The sequence below is a fragment of the Lissotriton vulgaris genome, chromosome 10 (genome assembly GCF_964263255.1).
Source record: "Lissotriton vulgaris chromosome 10, aLisVul1.2, whole genome shotgun sequence".
NCBI classification, from domain to species: domain Eukaryota; kingdom Metazoa; phylum Chordata; class Amphibia; order Caudata; family Salamandridae; genus Lissotriton; species Lissotriton vulgaris.
Window position 1 is genome coordinate 209027513 of NC_141698.1, and position 15807 is coordinate 209043319.

Below are 15807 nucleotides of genomic sequence, written 5' to 3' on the forward strand. Positions count from 1 at the left end.
GTTTCATGGTATTACCCCTCATCAGGTCTAACATAAGCTCCCTTTGGGATAGCTCAACAGCACACCAAATTACTACTTTTCCACATGCAACATTCAACTATCACCAAATTAATATTACAGTAGCCAAAAAAGAGATTTTGTTGGGATGAAAGCCAACCTGCCCCAACTTTGGTGGGTATTAAGCTTCTCTATGTATACTTTCAAGACTATAGAAGAGAAGGTTATGTTGGCCCCAATTAAAAGCGGGTGTAGTAGAGTTTTACTCATAGAGAGTAAGTTGATCGAGTATGAAGAAAGTGTATTAGCATTTAAATCAAGATGAATGTGATTATTAATCAGAGACAATAATCTGGATGTGAATTAATGTGCTTGTGTTTTTGGAATGAGTGAGAAATCACTGCACAGAGCCACAAGTTCAATATGTTTGTTTTCTCTATTTAATGGAATTCCTATGTGGTTGTCACTTGGAGATAAATGTGAATATATGTTTGGTTTTTTAATAATGATATACTACTTTTTTCAATATTTCGGCTGTTTTTTATATATCTCTACATAGATAAAATTGTTGGGAGAAATAAGTAATAACGCCTGAAGAAGGAAGTTGGACCTGTGTATACCTCCGAAACGTGTCGCTTCTTGGTCCACTTTGTAATAAAAGTGTTTATAAATCATATGAACTGTTATGGAACATTAGAAAAGGATAATTAAATCTATTGTGGAAAAATTGTTTATGATTGTTTTTGATATTGCACTGATTGATTTGCACAAAAATTAATTTTATATATATGATTTCAATGTTGCACATTCGTGTGAATATTGTATTTTATACGTATTTCATTGATTATCAAAATATCAAAAAGAAGAAAGAATTTAAACCAACTTAATAAATATTTTCGTATTGGATGTTTGGCTACTGTAATATTAATTTGGTGATAGTTGAATGTTTCATGTGGAATAGTAGTAATTTGGTGTGCTATTGAGGTATCCCAAAGGGAGCTTGTTTTAGACCTAGTATCAAATTGGTGTCCGGTCACTTTGGTGAGTTGGAATCCTCTCTCTTTTTTAGAGATTACCCCTCATCAGCCAAGCTAGCTTGAATCAAGTGGCTCAGTGAGCCTGGGACTCATGTCTGGGCATACCCAGTGCACTTATGATGGGTCCCCATGTAGCGCGGCAACAGACAGGGGGCTACACTCACCATGTGCTGCACTGTCAAACAGGAAGAAAAACAATGATGGGTCATAACCCCAGTACCAGGAGTGCTCCAAGAGTAAGTCAGCTTTCCACAGAGCTGGCCTGTAATTGCCCAGTAGAGGAAGTTGGATATGATGAAATCCAACTTATGGATTAGCCAGAGCAACCGAAAGAGAAAGCAGTGCCAGTACAACTTCAAAACGTGTAAAATTAAAGTCTAATATCCAAACTAGAACAAATCAAGGCCAGCACAAATGGCCCATAAGTACCTTATCACCCTCCTCCATGAAGGGAACAAAAAATTAGCCCTGGAGTGCAGCCACCACAGAAGCAGCCTGGAGAACATGGGCCACAGCAACTGCAGACAATGGCCCAGCCACCTGTGGAAGACCCTCAGCCGCATACATCATGCAGAGGCAGTAGTCCATTACTTCAAGAAAGTGGAGAGCACAGAGCCAAGACAGCAAGGTACCCCTGCCAAAATGCCCAAAGCAGCAACTGAAGGCATGGTAAAGCGAGGGAACTGCAAGGACAGAAACCAGAACACCACAGGAAAACTTCCTGAGAAAGCCAGCTGGAACCAGGGCAACGCTGCCCACAGTGTGCTTCCCACCCGCTGCAAAAGACAGGCAGATGTGCCGCCTAGCAATAGTGGAGGTGCCATTTTAGAAGCAGGCAGCCGGCGGGGGATAGGGCAATGCTGTCCATGAAGAACCACGATGCACCTCTCAGTCACAAAAAAGGCACCATTTTGAGAGCAGGCAGATGCCATGTGCATGCCAATCTCAATCAGACCCCACCAAAACAGCTGCTCAGTGTGCTTTGCACAGTTTGCCAGCATCTCAGTAACAAAATAAAGTGTTGGAGAAAATGAGACCAAAATATCCCACATTTTTTAAAAAAAAGTTTCAAACATCCCGAGGCCATTTCAGGCTGATAAGCAAGCTACAGACGCCCCTAGTTTTGCTTGCCCCGCATACGAGCGTGAACACGAAAAACAACAGAAAACTGCTAAGGCAGCTTTTGAAACAAATTAAATGAAAAACACATACCTGTAGCCAGAAAGTAATTGGCTGCAGAAAAAAGAAAATAGGAAGCCCTTTCCAGGAAGTGATGTGTTTATACCCCTTTGCGTGGGGGCCATCTTGATTGGGAAGGAAAAATCAAGTAGCCATGGATTCGGAGTGATGAATATTACCGATAAGTAACTAGGCATTCTACAACTGCTTAAATATACAACTTTTAGGGCAGTACTTCTGATGTATTGGGAAAACAAACTGGCACTGTCGATTCTCAGCCCACCTTAAGTCACTTGCTAAAGGACAGCACTTCAATCGTGTGGGAAAAGGATGGTAAAGGTCCTTTGTGTCATGGGAACATGTTGCCACGGTCACAAAGATTTCAATTTATTTGCCCTTTTTATGGAATATAGTTACTAGTGTTGCACTTCGAGAAACAAATTATGTTTAAAAATATGTTAATGCACAACTGCAAAGATTGCAACTTCACAACTTTGTGCACCAATTTTTTGCAGCAAAGGAGCACTGAATTGTTTTAGCTATGAATAAGATGTATGTTAGGAGATACACTCATGCACAAGGACTGTGAGAGGAAGACTTAATAGAATGCAATGTATGCTATGTGTCTGACAGAGCACAAATGGCCATAGGCAACCCCAAGAGGTAACAAGAAAAATGCAGCCAATTTCCTGCAGTCTTCTCTCACCCCTTCTTGATTGGAGAAAACGACTCCAGGGCATTCCTGGTGTTGAAGGAATATTTCAATTCATGTGAAGTAGGGCAAAGTTGGCACTATTCGCCAACTCTCACAGAGGACAAAGATTCCAATCTTACCTTGACTTTGCATGTGAAGTTTTAAGTTTGCACATCCATAACAATTAATAATATTTGCTGCAGATAACAAATTCCTAGCAGAGGACACATTGGGCTACTTTCTAGGCAGCAGCATGGAGGCTTCAATGCTCCAATTTGTAATTAATGCACTTCGTAACATAGGTAGAAAAAATACATTCCTTCTGAAACCTAGACATGTAGCCTCCCACACAAATCTTCATGAGGTATGTGTATATAGGAAACAAAGGAGGGGGCAAAGGTCAGAGGAGGAACAAATGAGTTCAAAGGGAGGGTATTAAGAAGCAAATCATGTAAGAGACAAAAAGGAGGTTATCAATTTGACTAATCAGACTTTTAGAGATTTATATTAAGAGATATTAGGCCAGATGTATATAATCAACATTTACCGATTCTAAAATACCGAATTATACCGATTCTGTATTTTAGAATCAGTAAATGCTATGTAGGTATCCAATCTGTAAATTTTACTGAATCTGTAAAATTAAGGCCCATAGGAATGAATGGGCAATACCGAAGCGGTAAATATAGATTCGGTAAAAGGGGGGAAACATTGAAGGGTGGCAGGGTGTCCTTATGACACCCTGTTGCACCCCTGAATTGTGTATGGGTGCACATGTGGCACACATACATGCCCTAAGGGCATGTATGGCTGCCACATGACACTGTTATTATTTGCATACATTTGCATTTTTTAGGGTTTTCGAAATTTACCACCAGCTTGTAGTTGGTGGTAAATAACGAATCCTAAAATGGGAAAATCACCCATTTGAGCGCTCCCTACATATCAGTATTCGGTAATTTACCGAATCGGTATTTAAGAATTCTGTAATTTACTGATTCCTTAAATTACCGATTCGGTAAATTACTGAATCCTTAATTTAGGCCCCTACATATGAAAAGCCTAATTCCGGTCGGAAATTTGGCATTTTCTTACTTTAAACATTCAATGTCTCCGCCTGTCGCTAGAATACATTCCTGGGTTGGGTGACAGTTGGGCTTTGTGAATTCACTCTAGACAGGGACACACCAAGTGAGCTGAGGTGTGCCATGCATATTCTGATGACCCATCACCTGGCTGATGGGTCTCCCTTAGCTAGAGTAGTGGGAGGAGTTGACACTTGCACATGAGTAGCCCCTTGTAGTGTCTGAAGCCTGGGCCAGAAAGGGCAGGGTCTTGTGCACTGCAAAGACCTTTCCTTGAAGTATCCCTGCTTCAAAGGCCAAAATGGATAAAAGTATTGGACCCCTGACACCGCAACAGTAGAAACACTTCTGTACTGAAGATGTTCTGCCAGGGAGAAGAGGTGTTGGACTGTCACTTTGCTGCTTGCTTTGCGGTGTTGGCCTGCTGTCTGCTGCTTCTTGCCTGGGAGTGAGAGTACTGGACTTTGCCTCTGCATCCCTATCCGAAAGTTTTTCCAATGTCTTGAGTTGGGCTTGTTTGCTGTTGGAAGTCCCATGGCCATCGTAGACATCACCTGCATCGTACTACCAGCACCTGGACTCCTCTGCTGTGAGTCCTGACCTGCCAACTGGTGCCAAACCCAGTCCTGGATCTTTGGAGGTGATTCTGGTGCTGCAACCAAGAAACTAACACATTGACTCCTAGCATCATTTCGGAACAGGAGCGCCAATACAAAAACACTGCATCACCACTACCACTTAATCTGTTGTTCCTGCTTGCTGATTATGCAATGCAATGACCAGGACATACAACGCAAGGTCCTATGGTGCTACAGTGCCTCTGAAGTACCGCCGCTGTGTGAGTCTCGAGCCCCACCTTATCGAAGTCCATGTTGCACAACTCCAACTCTGAAGCAGCACCTGCGGCCAGGTGAATCAGCATCGACACTGTGGAATCGATGAACCATGATGTGAGGTTGTTGCATCAACACCACGTTGCCTGCTGGACCCGAGGTCTCACACATACAAAATGATGCATTACCTCCACTGCGCTCACATCATCCTTGGGCATTCGTGACTCAACGACCCTGCACTGCCTCCAAGAACCGATGCATCACTTTGCTACAGTGACGATTCACCTCCTTTTCACAACACATTGTCCCTGAGCACCAATGTGCCAACTACCTGCATAGCAGGAAAGAACCTACGAATGACCTGTCTTCGCGATGCCTCACCTCCTCTGGCCTAGCACCGTCTTTGACTTTGTGATGCATCCAAGGTACTGTACTGAGGTTCGTGTGACTCCTATAGCCGGCCCATGCTCCATTGTGGACAGACTAAACTTGTGGATTTGTCTCGATCAAGTGCGACCAAATTGCCCCCGTTTGAGCTATTGGTTTCCAATCGCTGTAACTGCATTTAATATTGAAGGAGCAATATCTTGATTTTATTTCGTTCTGGTCTTGTTTTACTATCACAAATATTGGCTATTTTTCTAAACTTATGTGGAGTACTTTTGTGATGTTTTCCCTGTTTTCACTGTGATACTCTGTGCGTGTGTGTGTGTGTGTGTGTGTGTGTTTACAAATACTTTCCACATTACCTCTTTAGTTTAGCCTGGCTGCTCTGTGCCAAGATCCCGTAGGGTGAGCACAGGTAAACTTAGGGGCTCATTAGGATGTTAGTGGGACCAAGATTGATGGCACGTCGGGCCGGTCCCTCTGACATCTGAAGCAGCGGTCAGTCTGCCGCATTACAATGCAGTTGGTCCGATGGCATGGGTGAGGGACTGACCGCTGCAGTTCTGATGGGTTCAAGGAGCCTGTCATCCCTGCGGTCGGAGAGTAATCCCTACCATTAGAGTGGTGCCTGCTTAGGCCCTGCCCTAGTTTCCTTTGGTGACTGCAAGATTGTCCAGAGAACCCTCATGCTTCACAACACTAGGAAGTACAGGCAGTGGTTGACTATTATTGGGAAGAGGCTCTGAGAGACACAGGAGCCAGCAGCATGACAGCCATTCTGTGTCATCTGGAGTTTTCAGACCAAGTAGTCCCTAATGTGGTCCACCACATTGTTGCATTAGATAACAGTAAGCACCAGTGTTTAATGTTTAGTGGTTCAGCTTCCCTTAGAGTAGGGGGTTCTCATGTTCCTTTAGGGTAGCTGTGAGTCCACCCATGCCTCTGGATTGTCTGCTGGGCAATGACCTAAAGCATACCTCCTGGAAGGAGTCAAGGAGCTCTGGTCAAACTTTGAGATGATAGGATTGCCGGAGTGGGTGTGCCTGACTACACATTGCGATACCAAAGGGGATGATGGACGGAACATTTGAGCAAATCAAACACTCACCCCCAGTCAACTGATCTGGGTTTAATCCATCACCATTCTTTAGCTCACTCCACCACCCCAGTTCAGACATGGCCATATGCATATCAGTCTGACCCTGTGCCTCATGGGAACAGTCCAGCCCGAACTGCCAAGCCATGTCTTCCCTGTACCAGAAACAAGCATCCTGGGACCAGTTTCAGATTCATAATCCTCATTAGCCAGGCTATCTTGAATCCAGTGGTAGAGTGAGCAAGGAGTCAAGCTATCCTGGCTGAAGACGGCTGATAGCCAGACACCAGTCCTAGGATGCTTTATTCCGGTCGAGGGAAGACATGGCTTGGCAATTCGGGCTGGACTGTTCCCATGAGGCACAGGGTCAAGACTGATTTGCATATGGCCATGTCTGAACTGGGGTGGCTTGGTGAGAAAAATAACGATGGATTAAACCAGATCTGTGACTGGGGGTGAATGTTTTGCCATTGTGCAACATTTTGTCCATCATCTTGTGTGTTTTGCTGTTCACCCTATGTGGGAAGGGTATGCCCAGACTTGGGTCCCGTGCTCACTAAGCCACTGGAGTCAAGCTATCCTGGCTGAAGACGGCTGATAGCAAGAAACTGGTCCTAGGATGCTGTATTCTGGTCCAGGGAGACATGGCTTGGCCGTTCGGGCTGGACATTACCCATGAGGCACAGGGTCAAGACTAATTTGCATATGGCCATGTCTGAACTGGGGTGGCTTGGTGAGCAAAATAACGATGGATTAAACCCAGATCTGTGACTGGGAGTAAATGTTTTGCCATTGTGCAACACTCCGTCCATCATCTTGTGTGTTTTGCTGTTCACCCTATGTGGAAAGGGTATGCCCAGACATGGGTCCCATGCTCACTAAGCCACTGGAGTCCAGCTATCCTGCCTGAAGATGGCTGATAGCCAGAAACCGGTCCTAGGATGCTTTATTCCGGTCCAGGGAAGACATGGCTTGGCAGTTCGGGCTGGACTGTTCCAATGAGGCACAGGGTCAAGACTGATTTACATATGACCATGTATGAACTGGGGTGGCTTGGTGAGCAATATAACGATGGATTAAACCCAGATCTGTGACTAGGGGTGAATGTTTTGCCATTGTGCAACATTCTGTCAATCATCTTGTGTGTTTTGACTAAACATTCCATGGCAGCACGTGAAGGTGGTCAGAAAGACCCGAAGCCTGAAAGAGTGGCCCAAGTCTCTGCGAGGAAGTGAAAGGGCAAGGGGTGTGGGAAACCTGCCCATGAAATTCCCATAGCCCGGGAGGAGGCTGAACCTGAGGGGAAACTTTGGAACCTATAGGGGAAGATGTGGCCAGATTTGGGAACCTGCCTGAGCTGTCACAGTGGCAGCAGGACAGAGGTCCCTTGAGGGAGGAGTTTTTCGCAGTGCAGAAAGAACGTCCTACTCTTGTGGGTCTTAGGAAGCAGGTCGTGGCCTAGGCAGCTGGTGACGCCTCTAGAACTAACCTGATTTATTGGGAGAATGGTCTCCTGTATAGTTAGCCTAAGGTTGCTGAGCATTGGCAGCCTGTGTCCTAGTGGTACCCCAGCCCTTTAAAGCCTTACTACTGGGTCTGGCTCATGATGTGCCTCTCGTGGGTCATTTGGTTCACGATAATACCTTTGACAGGCTTGTCACCCACTTTTATCGGCCTCAAATAAGCAAGGCCTCAGATGTGTTCTGCAGGTTCCGCTCAACCAAGAAGGTGATTGGCAAGGCAGGGGGAAATGTTATGCTCCCTCCCAACCGTTTCCTGTCATGATCACCCCTTTTGAGTGGGTGGGTAGTAACATTGTGGGCCCTCTCATTCCCAATACACCTGTAGGCAACATGTTTGTCCTTATTTTGGTGGACCATGTCACCCGATACTCGGAAGCTAGCCCTCCGAGGACGCTGACAGCGCTTGCCGTAGCCAGGGTGTTGATGGGGATCTGTAAACTTATGGGTTTCCCCTAGGAGGTAGTATCTAACTGCTGTACCTACTTCATGTCTTTGCACATGAAGGCCTTGTGGAAGGAATGTTGCATTACATACAAGTTCTCCTCGCTTTACTACCCCAGACCGACGGGTTCGTTTAAAGGTTCATCCGAACCCTGAAAGCCATATTTGTGGGTCTCACAGAGCCCATAAGGTGTAACTGGGACACCCTCTTGTCATGCCTTCTCTTGCTTAAAGGTAGGTACTTCTGAATGGGCATCCTGTGAGAGGACCTCTCAGTTGGGTGAAGGAGGGATGGGAGCAAGCTTGCAAGAAACCACCCCAGGATGTATTCAGTTACATGCAGGCATTCAGAAACTTCCAGAAACTCACCCAGGAGAATCTGGAAGCTAGCCAGGTGGACATGAAATGTTGGTATAACCAGAATCCCACTCTGGTTGAGTTTCAGCCTAGTCAAAATGTGTGGGTGATAGTGCCCTACAAGACCACTGGTCCTGCCCATTTGAGGTGAAGGAGCACAAGGGAAACATCACCTGCCAGGTGAACTTGCACAATCCTAGGAAGCCCTTGAGGTTCATACACATGAACCACCTCAAGCCACATTTTGAGAGGTCTGAGTTGACCATGCTCTTGGTCATGGATGATGGGGTGGAAGAGGAGAGGCAACCTCTCCCCAACCTCCTATCTTCCAAAGACCAAGATGGGTCAGTGGAGGATGTGATGCTCTCCCTGACACCAACCATGTTCAGCAAAGAATTTTTTCACTCACCCCAGGAGTCATCCATTGGCGCCCTCGTGACATTGGCACTGGGGACAGCCTTCATGCTAAGCACATACTTACAGGTTGTCTGACCGTGTGAGGAACAGCATCAAAGAGGAAGTCTCTAAGATGCCAGCGTTAGGGGTTATAGAGCCCTCCAACAGCCCTTGATCCATTACAGCGGTTCTGGTCACCAAGGCTGCTCCACCCGTTGTCACACCTGAACTCTGGTTCTGTGTCAACTAACGTGGGATCAATCCGGTCATAAAGACTGAAGCACACTCCACCACAGAACTGACAAGTTCCTTGATTGGATTGTAGCTGTCAAGTCCCTCAGCGTGTTTGACTTAATGTCTGGGTACTGACAGAATACCTTGACCGAGGGAGCACAAGAGAGGTCAGGGTTCTCAATGCAAGAAGGGCCCTTCTAGTTCTTTGTCATTCCTTTTGGGTTGAAGAACCCCTCTGCCACTTTCTAGAGGTTGTAGGTTGCAGTCTACAGCTCCAGTTGGGAGGACAATTTGCAACACCTGGGGGCAGTGTTGAGGGCACTGCAGAGTGCAGGCCTCACTATCAAGGCAAGTAATTGACATATAGGGTGGGGGCCTCTGGTATACTTGGGCCACCACATATTGACGGCAAGGTGCAGACCCTGCAACCAAGGATCAATACCATTCTGGCTTGGGCCCCCCCAAGACCCAGACCGAGATGAGAGCCTTCTTAGATCTCATCGGTTACTACAGGAGATTCGTCAGGGGATACAGAATCATTGTTGCCCCCTTGACAGAGCTGACTTCCAAGAAGCAGCCATGTAACGGGTCCTGGACAGAGGTGCCCATGCGGAAGGCTCCTGATTTGTCCAAAGAAATCGTGGTGCAGACTGATGACTCATAGCATGGCTGGGGACCTTGCTCTCACAGCTAAACAAAGAGGGCTTAGATCAACCTGTAGCTTTCATTATTATGAGGTTACTACCCAGAAGTGGAGCATAATAGAAAGGGAAGCTTTTCCTATTGTCTGGGTGTTGAAGAAACTAAGACCCTACTTATTTGGGATTCACTTCCGGGCTCAGACAGCCCACAAGCCCCTCAGATGGAGGAGTGAGAATCCTAATCTTTTGAGGAAGTCCATCTCACTACAGGGAATGGACTTTACAGTGGAACACTGTCCCAGAACAGAACACTCCAACGCAAATGGCCTTTCCAGGTTTTTCCACCTTGGTGATAAAAACTCCCAAGAGGTTGGGTAGTTCTCACCACTTTCTGCTGGAAGGGCCACATGTTAGATCCAGCATCTTTTGATATGGTTTCCCCTGTCATTTCGCACCTGGCCTCCTGTTTTTAATTGTGTGCTGGACTTCGTTTTTGCTGCTGTTTGGACTCTGGCCAGTTTATGACTGATGACCAGTGCTGAAGTGCATGTGCTCTGTGTCTGAAATGTAATGGTATTTGGTTTCTCCATGATTGGCTTATTTGACTTACAAGTAAATTCCAAACCCAGTCCTGGACCATTGGAGACAATTTTGGTACTGCAACCAAAAAAATTAACCAATCGACTCCAACCATCACTTCAGAACTGGAGCATCTCTGCAAAATCAATGCATCGCCTCTGCCTGCACCAAAGCTGTGGTCCTTGCTCGCTGAGTCTGCAATGCAACGGCCTCGACTTACTACGCAAGCTCCGATGGTGCTGCATCGCCTCAAAAGTACTGTTGCTGCGTGAGTCTCGAGCTCCGCTTAGCCAAAGTCTGTGAAGCCCCACTCCGACTCTAATGCAGTGTTTGCAGCCTGGTAGTTGAACATCACTGCCGTGAAATGAACGTACTGCACTGTGACATCTATGCATTATCGACACCGCATTGCCTTCAGAATCTGAGGTCTCACACCTGTAACTGATACATCACCTACCCTGCGCTCGCATCGGCACCGGCCATTAGTCGCCAGAGGACCCTGCACCACCTCCAGGAACTGACGATTACTTTGCCGCAGGGACACCTCACCCCCTTTATGCAGTGCTTCGTCCCTGAGTGTTGACCACCTGCAGAGCAGTAAGGAACCAACGCTTCACCTTCCTTCGTCACGCCTCTCTCCTCTGCATCTCACACTTTCTTTGACTTTGTGACCCAGCGAAGGTACTGTACTGGGGTTCATGTGACTCCTGTACCTGGCCCATGCTCCATTGTGATCAGACTGAACTTGTGGATATATCTCAGTCAAGTGTGATCAAATAGCCCCAGTTGGAGTTATGGTTTTCTGAAACCTAGAACTGCAGGCAACATTGAAGGATTTATATCTTGACATTGGATAAATATTGGCTGTTTTGCTAAACTGGTGTGGAGTCATTCTGTGGTGTTTTCGCTGGGATACTCTGTGTGTGTGCACAAATACTTTACACATTGCCTCTTTAGTTTACCCTGACAGCTCTCTGCCAAGCTACCCATGGGTGAGCACAGGTAAATTTAGTGTGTACTACACTTACCTTGATTAGAGATATTATTGACCTAGATAGCGTTCTTCAGGAGGTGGGGGCTGACTGTCCCAGAGTGGGACGGCGGGGTATCCCGGTCCTATTATATGCGGAGGATGCATTCCTCATATCTAGGACCGAAAGAGGCCTCCAAGCTCTTTTAACTGCTTTTAAGTCCTTCATGACAGACAGGGATTTAACTATAATTACCTCCTCGTTAGTCTTCCTCGCCACATGATTTACATAGTGAGCTTTAGCTCCACAACAGAACCCTCCAAAGCAAAAGAAAAAACCTCCCACCCCCTCCCAACATGGCCGACCAGTCCCACCTGACCTCTATAAGAGGCGGACCGGCCCAACCAACAGCCTGTTTTTTTTGTTCTGCGCGATTCTCCCCAGAGGCGCTGTTCAGGTAAGATGGGCCGGCGTGAGCTGGCCCTTGGGTTTTAGGGTTGAGGACCTGCTCTAGCGGTCCCTGGTGCCTTATGCCCAAAAATCCCCCCCCTCTTCCTTCCCCCGGTCCTAAGGGGGCCGGTTAGGTGCTGCTCTAGCGTGCCATGGGTTTACAGGGGGGGGGGGGCGGCCGGGGATGTGGGGTGTTGGTGCATTCCCGTGTTCTCCCCAGGTCGTTACTTATGGGCCCTGGCCACTTGGTGGGCTTTGGGTCCGGCGCTGGGGGTCCTCCTGTGTGTATGCTGGGGCCCCGGTTACCTTTGAAACGCCTGGCGTGGGTCCTTGGGGCTCACGCTGTCTAGCAGTGGACTGTTACGACGGACCTGATATTTCTCGTCCCGGTGCCTTTACCAATGTTAGAGTCACTCTTTACGACTCCACAACGCACTCCACTTTATCCCTGCAGCGGCGCGTTTCCCTGGTACTCCTGTCTGCTGAAGTTAATGCTCAGTGGTGGTGCGCATACTTTGCATGTAGGAGGCGCCGGGTTCAATCCCCGGCGTCTCCAGACTTTTGCCAATAACGCGTGGCCCCGGCCATGCCCCTGTGAGTTGGTCTGCCTGCGTGTCACATGCCTCGCACGCTGCGGCGCTTGCACTTTCCGAGGTTCTTCGGTACTACGTATTCTAGCTGCTGACTGCACCTACCTCGTCGATCGGCGGGTCCTCGAGGGCTCGGCTGGTCAGGTCCGGGTGTGTTTATTCTGCAGCCTCGGGTCACGGCGCTGGTCGCTTCCGCCTCCTGACGGGATTTTCTAGGATTCCCTAGGTCCCGCGGCTGGTTGCAGCACTGGGGTTGGCTAGGGGTACCTCCCGCCCCTTGTGGGCGGGGCGTCGCTCTGCCAGGTGCAGCCTGTGTAGCGGTTAGAATACACTTCCAGGCGGCAGGGCGCGGCGGCACGCGGAACGGTGCTGACGCCCTTGGGGTCCAGAATGGGATCTGCCCGCACGGACTTGGGTTCGATTCCGACCTGCAGTTTTCCAGGGTGGGAAGATTTCACTCGGTGAGAATTTTTTTATTGACTAAGTTCGCCTTCCGATGTGTGATGACATCTCCGGCCGCTTGTTTGATGCGGGCCGAGATTTCTCTGTTGGGCCCCCGCTAATGGCTGCCGTCCTCGGGCAGCTCTGCTGCTGCACGGATTTGTCCCCCAGCGCCAGTGGCGCGTTCAGGTGCTTACAGGCGTGGGTTCGGACCCCGCTTCGTCAGTTCCGTTTTTTTTCGTCCTGGGGGCCCGTGTTTCCCCCGAGGAGGTCCGCTCGTGGGGGCGTGGGCCCTGGCCTCTCTTCTGTCACCGTCGGCGGGGCCTTCCCTTTCCTGCACGCTTCGGCAGCACTTTTTCTTAAATGGAATGCATCCGGTTCGGCGGGGTCAGTGTTTTTCTGCGACGGGCCTGTTCTGGCGCCTGTCCGTTCGTCGGGGGCCCGCTCCCCTGGGCGCGGCCGTCCTTCGGTCTCCGCGTCCGCCTATGGGTGAGGGCGTCTCGCCTTCTCTTGGGTAGGGTCCTTCGACATTTCCCCCGGTTTCGGGGTGTCGGCCTTCACGTGGGGCGTTCTGGGCTTCCGGGCCCGGGTTTTCGGGTGCTTGCTTCGGCAGCACATATACTAAAATTGGCTTTTCCCGGTCTCGTGCTGGTGCGGCCGCTCCCTTTTTTTCGCCCCTTGATCCTGGCTTTCGGCCGTCTCCCTCCCTGGGATTCCCTGGAGGGAGGGCGGGGGGGGGGGGGGCTGTCGCCTCTGTTGCGTCCCTTCTTGGGACTTTGCTGTCACGGTTCTTGGGCTCTTAGGGCTTGCTGGCCGGTGTCCAGTCTTGCGGTTTTCCGCGGGATCCCACCTTCTCGGAGGGTTCCTACTCCTTCCCTTGTCTCGCTTGTGGATTTTTTCTGGGCCCGTGGGTGGGGACTGTGCTCCTGGCCCGCCTGGTGGAGCTTCTTCGCCGGGGGGGGTCTGGGTGTTCCCTGTCTGGACGTGTGGTTCTAGTGGAGAAGTGTGGCTCAATGGTTAGAGCGGCAGACCCTAACACGGAGGTCTAGCCCGGGACCAGGGTTCAATTCCCTGCCTCGGCGGGTCTTGGGCTCGAAAATTCCTTCTCGGCCTCGTCGTTTTCGTGGGTGAGGCGTCTCGTCAGGCGGCGTCTCTCCTCCGTCGGCTCCCTGCACTATGTGCGGTGGTCCCTTCGGCCCCCGTCTCGGGCTTGTCCTCCTTCGGGAGTCGTATGCCTGGTCCCGGTTCTTCCCTCTGGTTCTTTCAGGGGGGGGGGCGGCCTTTGGCCGGGGCATTTGGGGGTCGTTGGGATCTCCTGCAGTCTCGCAGCTCCTCGTGCTTCGGGGGTTGCTGGCAGTCCTCCTGGCCTGCCGTCTTTTGCACCGGTGCTTCGGGGGTCGGTCGACCTGGTGGTGTGGGTGTCGCCTGTCCTGTCCCTTCGGGCTGTCTTTCCCCAGGGGTCCGACTTGGTGGAGGCGGTTCGATTGTGTCGGATCTTGCCTTCGTTGCCTGGTCTCGCCCTGACCCCGGTGGTGTTCCGGCGCCTGGGGCATCGACTCGGTCTGCCTCCGGTGGCTCTGTTCACGGAGGGGGTCTCGGCCCTCCTGCCCAGGTTCTGGTCTCTCCGCCCGGGTCCTTGTGGTTGCCCTGTCTTTCGCTTGACCTTTTCGGTCTACTATACGCGTTTCCCCCGTGCCCTCTGTTACCACGGGTCCTCTGCTGGATTCGCTTGGGCAGGGCCGGGGTGCTCCTGGGTGCTCGCTTCGGCAGCGCGTGGACTACTGTTGGAACGTTACAGTTCAGTTTGGCATGGCCCCGGCGCATGGTTGACACGCAAATTCGTGAAGCGTTCCTGTTTGGGTTCCCGGCGGGGTCCGCCGCCCCCGGTACCCTCTCCTTTTGCGTGCTGGCGGTTCGAGCCTACGGGCGGATCCCGGTTCTTCCCGTTCCGTGGTTGGTCCGGTGTCGGTGTTGGCCGGCTCTTGCGGCTGGCCTGCCTCCGTCTGCAGGCCTGAATCTGGCGCGGATGTCGCTGCTTGCTCAGGGTTGTTCTTCGGGGGTTGTGGTTTTGCTGCTGGGTCCCCGCAGGTCTTCCACGTTCTCTTCCTGTGCCCAGCACTGGGCGTCCTTCTCGCGTTGGCGCGGTCGGCTTGGTGCTGTCCCCGCCTCCGTGGTCCCCTTGCGGGTCTTGGTTTCCGGTCTGAGGGGTTTTCCTGGGGCGTGGCCCCTTCTTCCCTGTGGGCCCGGTGGGCGGCCTTGCTGGCCTTCCACAGTCCGGTGTTCGACGGGCTGGTTTCCCTGGTGGCTCGCTTAGCTCCGGTGTTGTTTCTCCATCGCCCACGGACGCTCTGCCGGTCTCCCCCTTGGGTTCTCTCTCTCGTTCTACGAGCTCTTCGGGGTCCGCCCTTTTGGGCCCCGGCCCTCGGTGGCTTTACGGTTCCTCACCTTTTAGGTGGTTTGTCCCTGGTGGCAGTGGTGTCTGCTGGGCGGATGGGCGTGCGGGGGTCATTCCTCCGCCCCCTCCCTTCTTGCGGGTTTTGCCGGACGTGGTTGTTCCTCCGGCATGTCCCCCGTGTCCTTCCCGGGGTTCCTTTCCTGGGGTCCCGGGCTCGGGTGGTATCTTTACCGCTTTTCCCTGCCGACGAGGTTCCTCTCTTGTCCGTGCTGGTTGTTCGGCGTGCTGTTTTGGCTTCTCTTGGCCGCACGTCTTTCCTTTCCCGGTGGGATGGCCTGTTTTGTGTCTTTTGGCCCGGTTCGTTCGGGCCACTAGCCCTCTTTCCACCTTGGTTCGCTGGCTTCCACAGGCTATCATCCTTTCCTACGCTTCGCTGGGTTCGGTGGATCCGGCGGGGGTCCAGGGTCGGTCCACGGGGTGT

The 15807-nt window shown here is 50.5% G+C and overlaps 1 non-coding gene across 1 annotated transcript; it reads left to right on the top strand.

Moving 5' to 3' along the window:
- Nucleotides 1-14685: 14685 nt before the first annotated feature.
- Nucleotides 14686-14789, top strand: LOC147684997 (U6 spliceosomal RNA). The gene has a single exon (XR_015300839.1). It is a non-coding gene; the product is annotated as a U6 spliceosomal RNA (small nuclear RNA).
- Nucleotides 14790-15807: the final 1018 nt, after the last annotated feature.